The sequence below is a fragment of the Dermochelys coriacea genome, chromosome 2 (genome assembly GCF_009764565.3).
Source record: "Dermochelys coriacea isolate rDerCor1 chromosome 2, rDerCor1.pri.v4, whole genome shotgun sequence".
Classification (NCBI taxonomy): domain Eukaryota; kingdom Metazoa; phylum Chordata; order Testudines; family Dermochelyidae; genus Dermochelys; species Dermochelys coriacea.
In genome coordinates, this window is record NC_050069.1 from 204242491 (window position 1) to 204257284 (window position 14794).

General features: G+C 36.2%; 1 protein-coding gene across 9 annotated transcripts in view; it reads left to right on the forward strand.

Annotated features, from left to right (window-relative positions):
* TBC1D5 (TBC1 domain family member 5) overlaps positions 1–14794 on the forward strand; it is a 488374-nt gene that overhangs the window by 29790 nt on the left and 443790 nt on the right. For 8 of the 9 annotated variants that reach the window (XM_038389865.2, XM_043509088.1, XM_038389866.2 and 5 more), the window contains one exon: positions 10335–10392. The exons of the other annotated variant lie outside the window; for it this stretch is intronic. The gene's annotated coding sequence lies outside the window, so the exon portion shown is untranslated. The remainder of the gene's footprint in view (positions 1–10334; positions 10393–14794) is intronic. 9 annotated transcript variants of the gene reach the window in all.

Sequence of the window (14794 nt, forward strand, 5' to 3'; positions counted from 1 at the left end):
CTTTAAGGTCCAAGAGTTTTAAAGGGACTGGGTATAGTTTGAAACAATTTCCACATATTTTATGGTTTTGAATGTCTTAAAATGTAGAACTTAAGTGTGTTCAAATAACTGTTTCACTTCACATATGCAATATGTCCCTCCTCTGCCCTACGCTCATTCCTAAAATGGCAGCAGTTTTCTGGTATTTACAGGTTTACATTCACCATTCTGGTGACATAGGGTTGTGCATTGTTCTGGAAAATTATGAACTTTCTCCTTTCCATAGAGGAACAGAATTTCATACAGTTAAACTGTTGCTATATTTTCATATTTAATGTTAATAAATGTGGGGGACACTTGGCGTATCTTACAATGATGGATAAGATTTAGAAATGAAGTGAAAAATGTTGCTGGTTTTAGAGGTGTTAAAGCAGTCAGAATGTATCCTTCTTTAGTAATGGTTTCAGCTTTTACATAACTTTGCCCACTCCAGCTCTAAAACTACAGCCCAGAGGCTGCACCCGGCCCTTCAGACATTTTAATCCATCCCTCAAGCCCCTGCTGGGGAGTGGGGTCGGGGGTTTGCCCCAATCCACATGTGCCGTGGATCCTGGAAGCAGTGGCATGTCCCCCCTCTGGCTCCTATGCGTAGGGGCAGCCAGGAGGCTTGGCATGCTGCCGCCACCCCAAGCGCCACCCCCATAGCTCCCATAGGCCGTGGGCTGGTGCCCTGATCCCCCTCACACTCTCTAAACCCTTGGTCCCACCCCAGAGCACTTTCCTGTACCCCCAGCCCTATCCCAGAGCCTGCATCCTCAGCCAGAGCCCTCAATTCCCCCCCCCCCCCCGCACCCATGCCCCAGCCTGGAGCCCCCTCCCATACCCTGAACTCCTAATGTCTGGCCCCACCCCAGAGCCCGCTCCCCCAGCCGGAGTCCTCACCCCCTCCCGCACCCCAACCCCCAATTTCATGGGCATTCATGGCCAGCCATACAGTTTCATACCCAGATGTGGCCCTTGGGCCAAAAAGTTTGCCCACTCCTGTTTTAGAGGGACTAACTTTTTTCCTTCTCCTCCAGGAACAATTTTCTTAACTTTCACTCATACGTTAGGACTCTAATCAGCTATTATTCGGAATTCCTATGAAGTCTGACTTTTCCCCTACAGTTACTTTTGAAGAACATTAACTTTTGACTACCTCCCATAATTTCCAGCTACTACAATCATGTTCTAGTTAGGTTCTGATACTGTACTCTTTATTGTAATATCTGAGAAACTGCCACATCTTTGGAGGGCTCAAACCACCAAGCTACTATTCACAACTGAATGTGGTTGGCCTATGCACCACAGACACATAACACCCACCTCCAGGTTGTTCCAGTTTGTGTATAGAAGAAAGGGAAAGGAAATTCATTTCTGTCTCTCGCAGAGCCTATCTCAAAACACAAGATTTTGCTTTCTTGTGCTAGTGAAAAATATATATAGATAAACTATTAAAATTAATGTTTTTGAAATATTAGTAAACAATTTACCCGGAACAGTCAATTCTACAAGTATTTGGTCTTTATTTTTGATTGTTAAATTTATTATGTTTCCATATTTGTTCCCTTCATGTGGCAAAACTGTGTGTGAGAGAGAGAGAGAGAGAGTGTATCTGACTGTTCCCTGTACCCATGCAGTTTTAACTGAGATGTATGAAAAATGTAATTTTAAAATAATTTTGAGACTATACTTACATCCACTTCCAGACTTTAAATTGTTTTTCTGTTTTATTGTTGTTGTTTGTTCTCTGCTTTATTTTTTTTTCCTTGAGCATCAGTGACCAAAATCGACCATAGTGCTCTGGATGATGCCTTACTACTATTAAACTATTCATAATCTGTAAAGACAAATGCAAAGTAATGCACTTAGGGAAAATCAAACACAAAATACAAAATGGAGCATAAGTGGTTAGGTAGCAGTACTGAAAAGAAGGATCATGGGTTATAATGGATCACAAAGTGAATATGAGCCAACAGTGTGGTGTTGGTGCGAAAAAGGCCATGTCATTCTGGGATGTGTTAATAGGACGCAAATGGTAAACGTTCTACTCTACTTGTTGGCAGTTGGAGTATGGGCACCATACTTGGAGAAATATTTGAACAAATTGGAGAGATTGAGGAGGAGAGCAACAAAAATACAAGGTTTAGGAAAAAATGACCTATGGGAAAAAGTCTAGAGAAGAGAAGGATAAGGGTGACAAATCTTCAAATATGTAAGCGATTTAAAAGAGGATGGTGATTGATTATTGTTCATGGCCACTTAAGGTGGGACAAGAAATAATGGTTTAGTTTGCCATAAAAGGGAGATGTAGGTTGGAAACTTTGTAACTATAAAGACAGTTAAGCACTGGAACAGGCTATCTAGGGAGGTTGTGCACTCCCCATTGCTGGAGGTTGTTAAGAAGAGGGTAAGCAAACACCTACCAGAGATGGTAGCTATTTGTAATCCTGTTTTAGCCCAGGGAGATGGGATAGATAACCCTTTGAGGTCCATTCCAGTCCTATGTTTGCATGCTTTATAATGATTCTTGGGTGTATCTTCTGTGAGAAGATAATGCAAGTTAAAAACCTATCATCATAAATTTTTGCTACCTGCATTATTTTGTAGATTTTCCAAATTAAATCTGAACTGTTTTCCTTCAACTCAATCCCTCTGTTTTTTTTTATTCAATTGGTTCTGCAATTCCTCACATTTTTAGTTCTTTAGCTTATAAATTGTCATTAGCAAATTTCACCAACTTGTTTTCATCAAATCCATAATAAATACACTGGATATCACTCATCTAAAGTAATTTCTAATCCCCGATTTTCCTTCTTACATGTAGTTGGATAGTATACGTACACACACACAGTTTTTATTGCATACCTAAATTTAGTAAGTGACAGGGTTTTGACACTTGCTCTGTGGTTATTTTCTTTAATCTCAGCTCAAGGACATGGCAGAATTTTGATAATCCAAGTACATTGTCTTCAATCTTCTCCTTATCCATTAGCTCAAGGTTTCTCAAACTTCATTGTACCGCAACCCCTTTCTGACAACAAAAATTACTACATGACACCAGTAGGGGGGACTGAAGCCTGAGCCCTTCTAAGCTCTTTTGCTGTGGGTGGTGGGGGCCAAAGCCTGATCCCCACTGCCCCAGGCAGGGAGCCTATAACCTGAGCCCTGCCACCCGGGGCAGTGGGACTTGGGTTTTGGCCCTGGGTGGTGTGGCTCGGGCTTCGTCTTTGGCCCCGGGTCCCAGCAAGCCATTAAAATGGGGTCCCGACCCACAGTTTGAGAACTGCTGCTTTAGCTTATTACCACTTTCAGTTAATACTAAGAAGTTCAAGTAATTTACCTTTACAGAAGCAGGGTTTGGTTTGACACAATCAGTTTTTACTTATTGAAGTGTTCATTACATTTCCAATCAGTTTTCTCCCAGAGCTAAAGTGTGATTAAATATGTCTATAATTTCTAAAATCACCCTTTTCTCCTTTTTTAAAACATGAGGCATCTTCAGGAATGAAAACTGTTACTTTTTATAAGAATATATTAAATAGCCATGTCAGTGCGTCGGCTATCTTACCTGTTTGTTTTCTGCAGAAATTACTGCTTTCTAGTTCTGATCATGTATTATATTTGAGGTTTTTATCGATTATTCCTTAAACCCTTAACTTGATGCTTACTTTCTGATTAAAATGGAAACTATTTGATAATCAGACTTTGATATAGGTTATTTTATATTAATGAAATTTGAAGAACTGCAGACATCCTACTTACTTTGTGCAAACTTGCCTTCGATGAGCTACAAACCTGTATGTGCCTTGTACAACTTAATGTATCTGATGACCATACACACATCCTACACCTTATGGGCTCATTCCATCGTTCTCTTTGTCATTAGCTATAATTGTAAAACATCTTTAATCTCTTCTGTAAATGAAAGCAGATGCTGATGTTACTCTTTGATGTACTAAAAGATGAACAAAGGACGCATAGGTCCACCAACATTTTCCATAGATTATGAAATATTCTCATCAGTGCCAGCAATTTCATTAATTGGGGAAATGGACAATTCTTGCTTTGCAACTGGCACAGCATAGCTTCCTGTGAACTGTTGATAAAGCCTAAATGAGGAGAACCCTTGCCTGTGGAATGAGACCAATCCTGATCTTTTTGAGAACAAGATGAGACCTACTTTTTTTTTTTTTTTTTGTGGATGACTTTTGTCTGGAAGAAGAACCTGGCATCACATCTTGGGGATGATGATGATTTTAAAACATGCACTAAATAAAATGGTGGAATCAAAGAATAGTGTATGATTGGATAATTCATGGGGAAGTTCTGTGCAATTCTTAATGTTGCATTTGGTGCTACAATGATGGGCGAATTATAAATACACAGATAATTAGAAAGCATCTTACTTTGGTCGTTAAAATAAAACGCTATCTCAAAATTACCTTTGTGGAGGTGACAGTTGGAATGCTTTGGTCTTAAACCACCTTTCTCCTAGAAAGTGTTTTCCTTTGTAAATAGGCATCCTAATAATAGAGCCATATGCTCTCCTGGATGGGATTTTGGGAGCTTATTAGAATCATATCTGAGGCTCATAATTTAGATTCTTTCAAAGGAATGTTCTTTTGGTTATCATATTTCAACAGTGAAAGGAACCTTAAATATTAAAATCTGACCAGCAAATAACCATAAAATCATCCTTTGCTTATTCTCTATTTACTTAATCAGCATTAATGTTTTTCATCACTTCTGTTTTAATGGATAATCAAATGTTTAAATAATGTAGTAATTTTATCTGTATAAACTGTGTAAAGAGAAATATCTCTGATAGTAAAATAGACTTTACTATCAAAATGGGGATCTTATTGTAGGATACAATTTGTAATAAAAATATTTCCCTGGTCATATTTCAGATAATTTAATTTTACCAGCTGTAACGATGACCGTCTTGTAGGCAGATACTAGAAAAGGGTGCATAGTGGAAATTGATAGAATAGTGTAAGGGATATTGTTTAAAAAAATAAAGGGATTAGTAAAATATAGGCTTAATGCTGATCATAAAAATACAAGAGTATCTGTTGAAATTGATTAACATGCATATATGATGACTGATTATATAAATATGAAAGTCAAATAATTGTAATTGTTAACCATGGCTTCAGGTCATGTGAGTTGTCAGATTAAAAAAACTAGAGGAGAAATGTTAATTTGCATATATTTAATGTGGCATGCGGTACATGTGGGAATATGAGATAAACCTTTGCTAGTGATCAGTTAGTTTTTTTTTTTTCCCTAGGAATCCCACCTATTAGGAAACCTGGCTGCTAGATATCTACAGCCCAGTGAACTGCATGTTGTATTAATAGCAATATTAATTAATTAATCAATAATATATTGTCTAATAAGGTAAAACGTTCTGCATTACTACTTTTTAGGAGACAGTGTGGAGTGGACTATATAAATTGTATCCCATCTTGATACTTTAGGATTTATTTTATATATAAAATATGCATGTCAAGGTAAAATATCCACCATGTGTGTCATGGAAAAGTTTGGCCTTCCAAAAGAGACACTTAGCTACTATTGGCCTAAAATGATGAGTCAAAAAAGATGGTGGCTGAAAACTCTCTCTATATAAATAAAATACCACTATATATACTTAAAATGCTATAGTGGCAGTGCTGCTGCTATGCCACTGTAGCTTTTTAAATGGCAACACTCACTCCAAAGGCAGGATGGGTTTTCCTGTCACTGTAGTTAATCCATCTCCCCAAGAGGTGGTAGCTAGCTCAAGAGAAGAAGTTTTCCATCGACCTAGCACTGTGTACATACACCAAGGGTTAGGTCTGCGTAGCTACATCTCTTGGTGTAGATTTTTCACATTCCTGAGAGACATAACTGCGCTGATGTAAATTTTCACCATAGACCAGCGTTTAGTCTCCAAACATCCAAGAAGTCTTTTCCTAGAACATACTGAATATAATTCTATAACTATTTGATATGATGGATTATTTTTAAAACCTTTAGTTAAGCTTCAGTAATAACGCTTCCCCTGCTATTTAAAAATCTGAAAAATCAAAATCACTAAGAAGAATAATGAAGATATATGTATGCATTCTAGTCATATACAGTACTAAATTATAATACAGTAAACACTTTAGTCTTTGAAGTATGAAGATGAAATATAAAGAGAAAGATCTTGAACAAAACAGAAAAATTCATTAATATATTAAAAGTGTGGTAATTAGAGAAAACAATTGAAAAACAGCCCATTCCTGTGAAAGTCTTCAATGCAATACACAGTATTAAAGTTCCTAAATAGAATGACCCACTGAAGTCAAAATTACTTAGATATTTAGATACAAAATATTTCACATAAGCTCATAGAAACTGAAATCTTGGAACCTGTGTGAATATTAAATGATCAGAAGCTTTCTTTACATACAATTTGGTCAGATTGATATGTATGTGTATATCTCTTCCCCCAAGGTCACATATTTTTGTTTGCTTTTTCATTTAGAAAGCTTCCCCCTCTTGGTCCTAATTTTAAAATGATATACTTTTCTTAATTCCCACCTCTCTCCTCTGGGGCACTGTTTACTCCATCAGAGGTATCAAGTGAAAGAAGCAAATAGCGTGCTTTTGGGACTCTGGTTAGTGCCTGCAAACTGAGGAAACATAGCATCTTCATCCAAGGCAATTGATGGTGCTATTATAGATGTAGATGTTATCTCCATGAAAAGTTTTAGGCAACCTCAACTGTACATTATAAACTCTTGTTTTCAGTCGCTTATAACTTGGCTAAACAGTAACCATTCAGGGTGAAATTTTATGGTTGCTCTCTGCCTCATGCTGAATTTGTTTGGAAAGTTTTTTCAACAGAAATCGTTCAGCCATTTCAGAGAATGAGATTAGAAAAAATTAATAGTTTTGCCAGTGTTAAAAAATTTCCAACCATTTCTTTGACGAGCTGTAGCAGCTTTATGACTTGAAGCAGGAACTTGAAATTAGGCAGAGGCGTGGTGATGGATTCAGAGACAGGTGCTTTGTAATCTCCATAAAAATCCATTGAGCCTTGGCTAAGGATATAAACCTTTGAAAATCATAATTTGTACATCCTCAGTGGAATTCATTAGACTTGCTGTTAAAATCTCTGAATATGCTATCTGTACTGAACGTACTCCAGTTACAGAGCCCTATATATGTCAAAGGGATCTCAGAAAACTGGACGGCTGGGCAAGAAAATGGCAAATCAAATTAAATATTGATAAATGCAAATTAATGTATATTGGAAAACATAATCCCAACTATACATACAAAATGATGGGCGTCTAAATTAGGTGGTACCACTCAAGAAAGAGATCTTAGTATCTTTGTGGATAGTTCTCTGAAAACATCTGCTCAATGTGCAGTAGCATTCAAGAAAACTAATAGAATGTTAGGAACCAATTAGGAAAGGGACAATAAGAAGACAGAAAATATAATACCACTATATAAATCCATTGTACATCCACACCTTGAATACTGTGTGCAGTTCTGGTCACCCCATCTCAAAAAAGATATATTAGAATATGAAAAAGTACAGAGAAGGGCAACAAAAATGATTAAGGGTATGGAACAGTTTCCATAGGAGGAGAGATTTAAAAAGACTGGGACTGTTCAGCTTGGAAGAGTGATGGCTTGGGGGGGATATTATAGAGGTCTATAAAATCATGAATGATATGGAGAGAGTGAATAAGCAAGTGTTGTTTACCCCTATATATATAATATTTGAACTGGGGTCTCCCAATGAAATGACTAGACAGCAGGTTTAAAACAAATAGAAGGAAGTACTTTTTCACATAACGCAGCGTCATCTGTGGAACTCTTTGCCAGGGGATGTTGTGAAGACCAAAAGTATAAGGAGCTCAAAAATGAATGCGATAAGCTTATGGAGGATAGTTTCATCAATGGCTATTAGCCAAGATGATCAGGGACGTAACCCCATGCCATGGGTATCCCTAAACCTCTGACTGCCAGAAGCTGGGAGTGGATGAAAGGGAATGTATCTATAAATTGCCCTGTTGTGTTCACTTCCTCTGAAGCATCTGGCGCCAGCCACTATGAGAAGACAGGATGCTGGCTAGATGGGCCTTTGGACTAATCCTTCGGCTATTTCTGTATTGCTTCCCTTGTCCTATCGCCTCCTACCGACCTGCCAACTCACATCACTTTTGGTAAGAGAAAGAGGTGTTTCTCTCCATCCCAGGTGGTCCCCAGATTTTGTGGGGTGTGCACATAGGTGCTTCTCAACCTGTCTCCCAAACTGGCTATCCTATGGCCTGGTAGGGGTGCTCCTTGCCAATCCTCCCTACAGTCTTTCTATCATATGCTGTGTGTATGGGAGTGGAGTGTAGGATGTTTCTTCCTAGGTTTTCCTAATGCTGTCCAGGTCCTTTTGAAGATGACAGAATCTGTTATCTCCCTCGATCCTTTCCAGGCTCTCTTAGAGCTGCTGGTCTTTAAAATAGCTGCAATCTCTGCTAGCTTAGGTGCCCCAACGTAATGATGCAGAAATGTTTCTGAGCAGGGGAAGTGAGCCTCTACCTTGCAAAAACAGAAAGAAACATAAGTAGGTCAATTCTGGGGCCTACTATGGTTCAAATTAAGCATTAAAGTAATTAAGAACAAAGCACAGTTACCAAAAACCTAGCCACTTACCTTGACCCATACTTTTATAAAACATATTGGTGGGTATAATTATGTTCTTAACTCTACTGTCATTCATTAGTGAATATCACATTGCGACACAGACTTACAAATAGTAAATGATGTCCTGTAGCTTAATGGTACAGTGTAGAAACTCTGATTCTAGAGGCTCAGGATCAAGCCTGGTCCATTGTGTATCCCAGGAAACTCTAAATCCTTTCATCTATGAAGAATTCATGCTGTGTAGTTTGAAGGAGAGGACCATTACTAAAGAAAGAAAGTTTATTTCTTATTCACATAATGCATCAATACCAGGAGAAAATATCTTCTTTAGGAATATCTCATTTATTCCCAATTTAGAAGATTATATCCAGAGACAGGTGCATTTTCCTTAAAATAGAAGCCTCTGCACTGCTGTGTTTTAGGGTTTGTAATGTTAGCTCAAAGGAGAGGTATGCTTTTTCAGGATGACTATATTTAGCCAGGAGGAATAGTCCTTTTTAAAGCAAATTGAAATGAGAGTATGAGAGCATGAAATTATCAGCAGCGCTGGTGCACATTTACATTACTTCTACATACTCTTTTGAATGACCACATAACAGAACAAGTACTTTGTTTCCACTGTGTTGATTTTTCTTAACAAAACATGGCAGTCTATCCAAAGGAGGATGTTTGGCCAAGATAAATATAAAATTTATGATTAAGTAAGTGTTTCCTTATTATAATCTCTAAAGAGAATTTGAGACTTGTTAAATATAACGTGTCTAAGTTCTTTTAGGAATGAATTTTCTTTTGTACTTTGAATGCAGAAATACACACAAACCAATGCAATTTAAAATCTTATCTGTAGAGGAAAACAGTTCTGCCTACCCCATTTCCTTTGGCTTGAATAGCAAAATTCACGAGTATGTGAAATTTGTTAAGTGACATACTGTAATTTTTGTACATAACATCTACAATTTCACAGACTTGTAGAGAGTCCAAAAATACTTGTAGGTGACATTGTTTAGAAGGTGTGTTATGAAGTCTGAGTTTGGAGAGTACAGGTAAAATCAATGCGTGCTTAACGTTTCTGGCATGGTCCTTTAAAAGACTATTTACACAATACCACTTTTTGAAGCAAACTACAGTGTGTGTCAATATAGTGTATTAAAATAAATGCAGAATAAAGGCTGATTTATGAGGTCAGTAGTTTCTTGACCCTTCTTGGTATCACTGTTGGATTTGGAATGCAATGTTCTAATTACATTGTGAAGGAACTTAGTGGAAATTAAGTGGTCTTGTATTCTTTGAAGGGTTATGCATTTCCAAAATCCAGAGCATTAGATGTCAGCCAAGCATTTGTCCTTCTCACATTTTGTCTTCACATCTGAATTAGTACCAGTTTGCACAGATTGCATGTCAGTTTAAATACAAGAAACTGGTCTCAGTTTGCTTGAACTCATTCCACCAAAGACTTCTAAAAATTTTAGGTAGTCTGCAAACAGCATTGGTGGTTTCACATTAAGTTGCTTTTTAGAATTATAAAACAGCTTTTCTTGTGCTTTCAAATAAAATGTTGTCATCCACTAATGAATGAGATACCATCTGTAATAATTAAGGTTATTCTACTTATTTTCCCCCTACAGCACAACTTCTAAAGGTTTGGAGAAGATAGTGAGAGAACCACCAAGAAGTGGTAGTATTGTAAGTACTGCACTGAAAAAGAAAACGTGAATTAAGAGTGTTATAAAGAGGCTGTCCATTTATATTTGGGAAAAATGAGCTACATAAAAGGATTGCATGTAAAATACAGAGCAGGAATTGTAGGAATCGTGTTAATAATTTATAAGGAAAAATTTGCCTTCTTGTAAAATGTGAATTGTATCCTTATACAGTGTAATCAGGAATTTACCAATAGCAGTGAAAAATATTTCTCTATCCAACAAAGATTGATCTAGTTTATATAAATTTGTTTATTTAAAACTATCAGAATTTAGAAAATTATTGTAGTTTTGCAGGTTTGTCATTTGTTTTAGTGACTTATTGTTTAGGTTATTTTGCAGAATTATTTATTTGCTGATTTATTTATGTATTTCATTATTTATTTATTTGATTATTTAGTAAATTATTTATCTGATGAATTATTAATACATCTTCATGACATGCTTTAAATTATTTATAACTTAATTTTGAGTTTATTGCTTTTCGACGCTGCATTGTTACTGACTAGTTTTGATTTTTTTTTTTCTTACTTGGTTCTTGAAAATTAAAGTATTAGCTCTAAGGGAAAAGTATAATCATTGCAAGATCCATGGATGTTGTTCATATGAAGTAATTTACCATATAGAGAGAAATGGTGTATAGTTCTATTTTTCTTAACATTACTGTTTACCTGTATGAGTTTTTACTCCGCTTATTCCTAGAAATGTAAACATGAAATGAATGACCTTCAGGAGCAAAGATTAAAAATGTGTAAAAATAGGGTTGTTTCTTATACAGCTATTAATTATCGTTCTAAGAGTTGTTGAAATTGATCCCGGCATTTTTAGTCAAAAAAAGAAATTGGTGCTTTTTTGATGAAGTCTCTTGATAGCAAAAATAACTTATTTAACAACTTCTGTTAAGAAAATAACAGGATTAAAATCACAAGAACTCTTCTCAAGGGGAGAATCAGTCCTACTGAGACCATTTTAAACATATGATATATATAGATGTGTATATATAAGATTAATATTTACACATAACTAAGAGAAGGAAGTAGACCAGTATGTAAGATGTGTTTAAAATTCTTGGCTGCAGATTTTTTTATATGAATGGGGAATTTATAAATTCCCAAACTTTGCATTTGTGTATTCCCATAGGTAAATAACTGTTAGCCACTATTTTATATAATTCACAAAGAACCATTCTTTGTGTACCGAATATAGTGGCCACCTTTTGATGGTGCTTTCTGTAGGCAGTTCTCTTAAATCTGGGTTTTTACTCAATGAAGGGTTGACATAATGTGTAAAACCAAAATTAAGGGCTAAATTTTTGCTTCATATATGAGCATCAGCTTCCACGAGTTGTGTACAAATATCTGAGTTCTGAATATGTCCCATTAACTTATGGCTGCTGTGATTTGAGAAGCTATCAGCCTTGTATCTAAAGTTATCTATTTAACTTCTAGATCAAATAAGTAAATTGATTCTCTAATCTGACTCTACCTGATACCCTGTGGGAACGCATACTTTACCTTCCTACCTTATAGGAAAGTGTAGTGATTTGGGCCTTATTGCATAGCACTGAAGGGAGTTTAATGAACAGGGCAAAGCAGTACTTCCCGTAGAAAAGTGCCGTGTGCATAACATGGCCTTTATTCTGTGTTTAGTGCTTGAAATGAATTACTATATACTTTAAAGTTTTAACACAGCACGGAAAGGCTGCATTGTACATTTCAAGTTAGGATGCTGTTGAAATACAGTAGAAATGGCCTCTGTAGACAGGTTTCACTATAGAATTTAAATTATGCATGTGTATATCCAAATTCCTTATTTTGAAATATTGAATGTATGAATATTTAATTGGTATCTTGCTTTAGTATCTTCATATGCTTGCCTTAAAGGAAGCTGTTTCCTTTGATTTATATACATGGATAAAAACGTGTGTACGGTATGTATCAATGGCTTTTTCTCTCCACAATATTACATGAACAGCTTTAAATGATAGCTAAAGATTTTTATTCTAAGAGTTACCACTGTATGTAAAACATGCAGAAGTGGCATATCTCTTGGATTCTTTTACCTTCCAGAAATATTTTTTTCACATGTTTAGAGAGGTCAGGTATATTGCAACTCTTAATACTAGCATAAAACCCCAAATATTTTCACTATTTGAGAATTTTATTTTCAATGTTTTGAGTTTTCTCTTTATTTGAATATTTTGGTTAAAGCTGAAAACTCCATGGAAGTTCCTGAATGTATATTAATACATTAATATATATTTGGCATGTTTTATGAAATTTTGTACAGTTACTCTTATTTTCCTGCATACGTGAAATCTTCTTGTTCAGTAAAGCCTATTATGCACTGTTATAGATAAGAGCAGGTAAAGTTATATATCAGTATATACTGCCTCCAGTTTTGCATAGTATGAAACATTTCCTGAAATATGCATTACTATAGTTACAGGGGTAATATAATGAAGCGTATGTGTTGGCACCGAGAGTAGCTACTTTGTAATTATGACAAGTGAAAGTACAGCCAAAGATCACATTAAACAAGAGATTTCTTTCACACCTAATCCTTTTCCTGGATGGCACAAAAAATGAATTTGGTCCCTACACTACCATATTATTAAAGACAAAAGGAAAGCACTGATTCAGTTGCCCTGAAATGTTTTTTGTGGCTTATGTATTATTTTGTTCATAGTTCAGAACTTAAGCATGGAACTTTTGCATGTTGACTTAAGTGCTACTTCACTATTCTAAAGTAACTTAACTTAAATTCTGGATAAAATTATACACTATCAATAAATAATATTTCTGATTTAATATATTTTTAACTTATATAAATTTAGTTAAAAGCATAATTTCATATTCCAGAAAGAGAACTGTTTGTGTCTATGTATGTAAACTGATGTTTGTATAAACGTGGTCTGACTATAAAAATGGCTTTCCTCTTGCAGTTCAAGTAGAAAAATGCTGATTTAAAAAAAATTTTTTTTTACAGTTTTGTAGGTGAATTTTATCTTTTTGTAAAGTGCTAGACTCACTGTCCTGGTAACTGAAGTCTGCTATTTAGGAGCAGAAAAAGGAAATTCAAACCACTCCATGCTGACCCGCTGTTTTTCATCCCCAACTTAAAGGGTTCCTATCACTGAGGGTGAGAGGGTAGTTCATGTCTTAGGGCTATTCTGTTCTTGGCTTTGTGCTGAAATTGCCAACCAAGATGCTAAAAATGACAAAAAAAGTGTCCACATCACAAAAACTAATTAGGAAATGAAGTGAAACTACTAATGCACTTCACATAAGCTACTGACCATCCATGGGATAGAGGTTTTATGGCCTGACTTTAGGGATACTGCTGACCTGAATAGTATGACTCCATAGAAGTCAGATTGGATTCTATTTGAACCCCTGACCTATGGATGAAAGGATTTGCATCCTCTTAATAAATCCTTCTGAATCATATAGTCTCCCTATTGTGTTTAATTAATATTTCAATGTTTAGCATTTGTCTTATTTTGTCTCCTCCCCCTCCACCCCCCTTTGCTGTTCCTATGGAGTCTGTGGAGCACCTCCATCTAGGATTTTATAATGTCCTCCATCACCATGGTACCATGGAGGCACCAAGAGAAGTAAGTATCTCCTGTTCAGTTAAAGAGACAAGGTGAGTGAGGTAATCTCAGAGTTCGTCCAATAAAAGAGATGATCTCACCCACCTTGTCACTCTAATAGCCTGGGACTCTCACGGCTACAACTACACTCTCCTGTAATTTTAATCAAACAACACCCCTGTGAAAACTACAGCAATTGTGCTTGCATTTAAAAGTGATAGTAGGGAAGTATTAATGTACTTCTGGCTTATTTATGCAGTTTAGTTTTAGGAAATAAGGAGAAGCCAGCAGCAGATGACCAGCCAGTTGTCTGCAAAGCTTTTTTCCTTTTCTTTATATATACATGGATAAAAACGTGTGCACAGTATATATCAATGGCTTTTTCTCTCCACAATGTTAAATAACTACTTAGGTAATGATAGCTTAAAGATTTTTATTCTAAGATTTACCACTGTTGTGTAAAACATGCAGATGTGACATCAGACAACAGTGTTTGCTTTTGAAACTGAACTTATTGCTGTTTCACGAATGAAACAGCACAATGTGCTTGGTTTCAGTCAGTGTTTTCTCTTGCCCCCATGAGGCTTGTCTGTGTCATCCTAATGACATGGTACGTCTACAGTGCAAAAAGAGGTGTGTTCTTAAGTTGGGTTAGCTAACCCAGGTGAAAATAGTAGTGAAGACATGGCAGCTTTGCTTTTCAGTTGTGTTAGCAGCTAGGGTTATAGGTTTCAACTTGAGCTGCTAAGGTGAGTTAAAAACCCAGTTGTCATGTCTTCACTGCTATTTT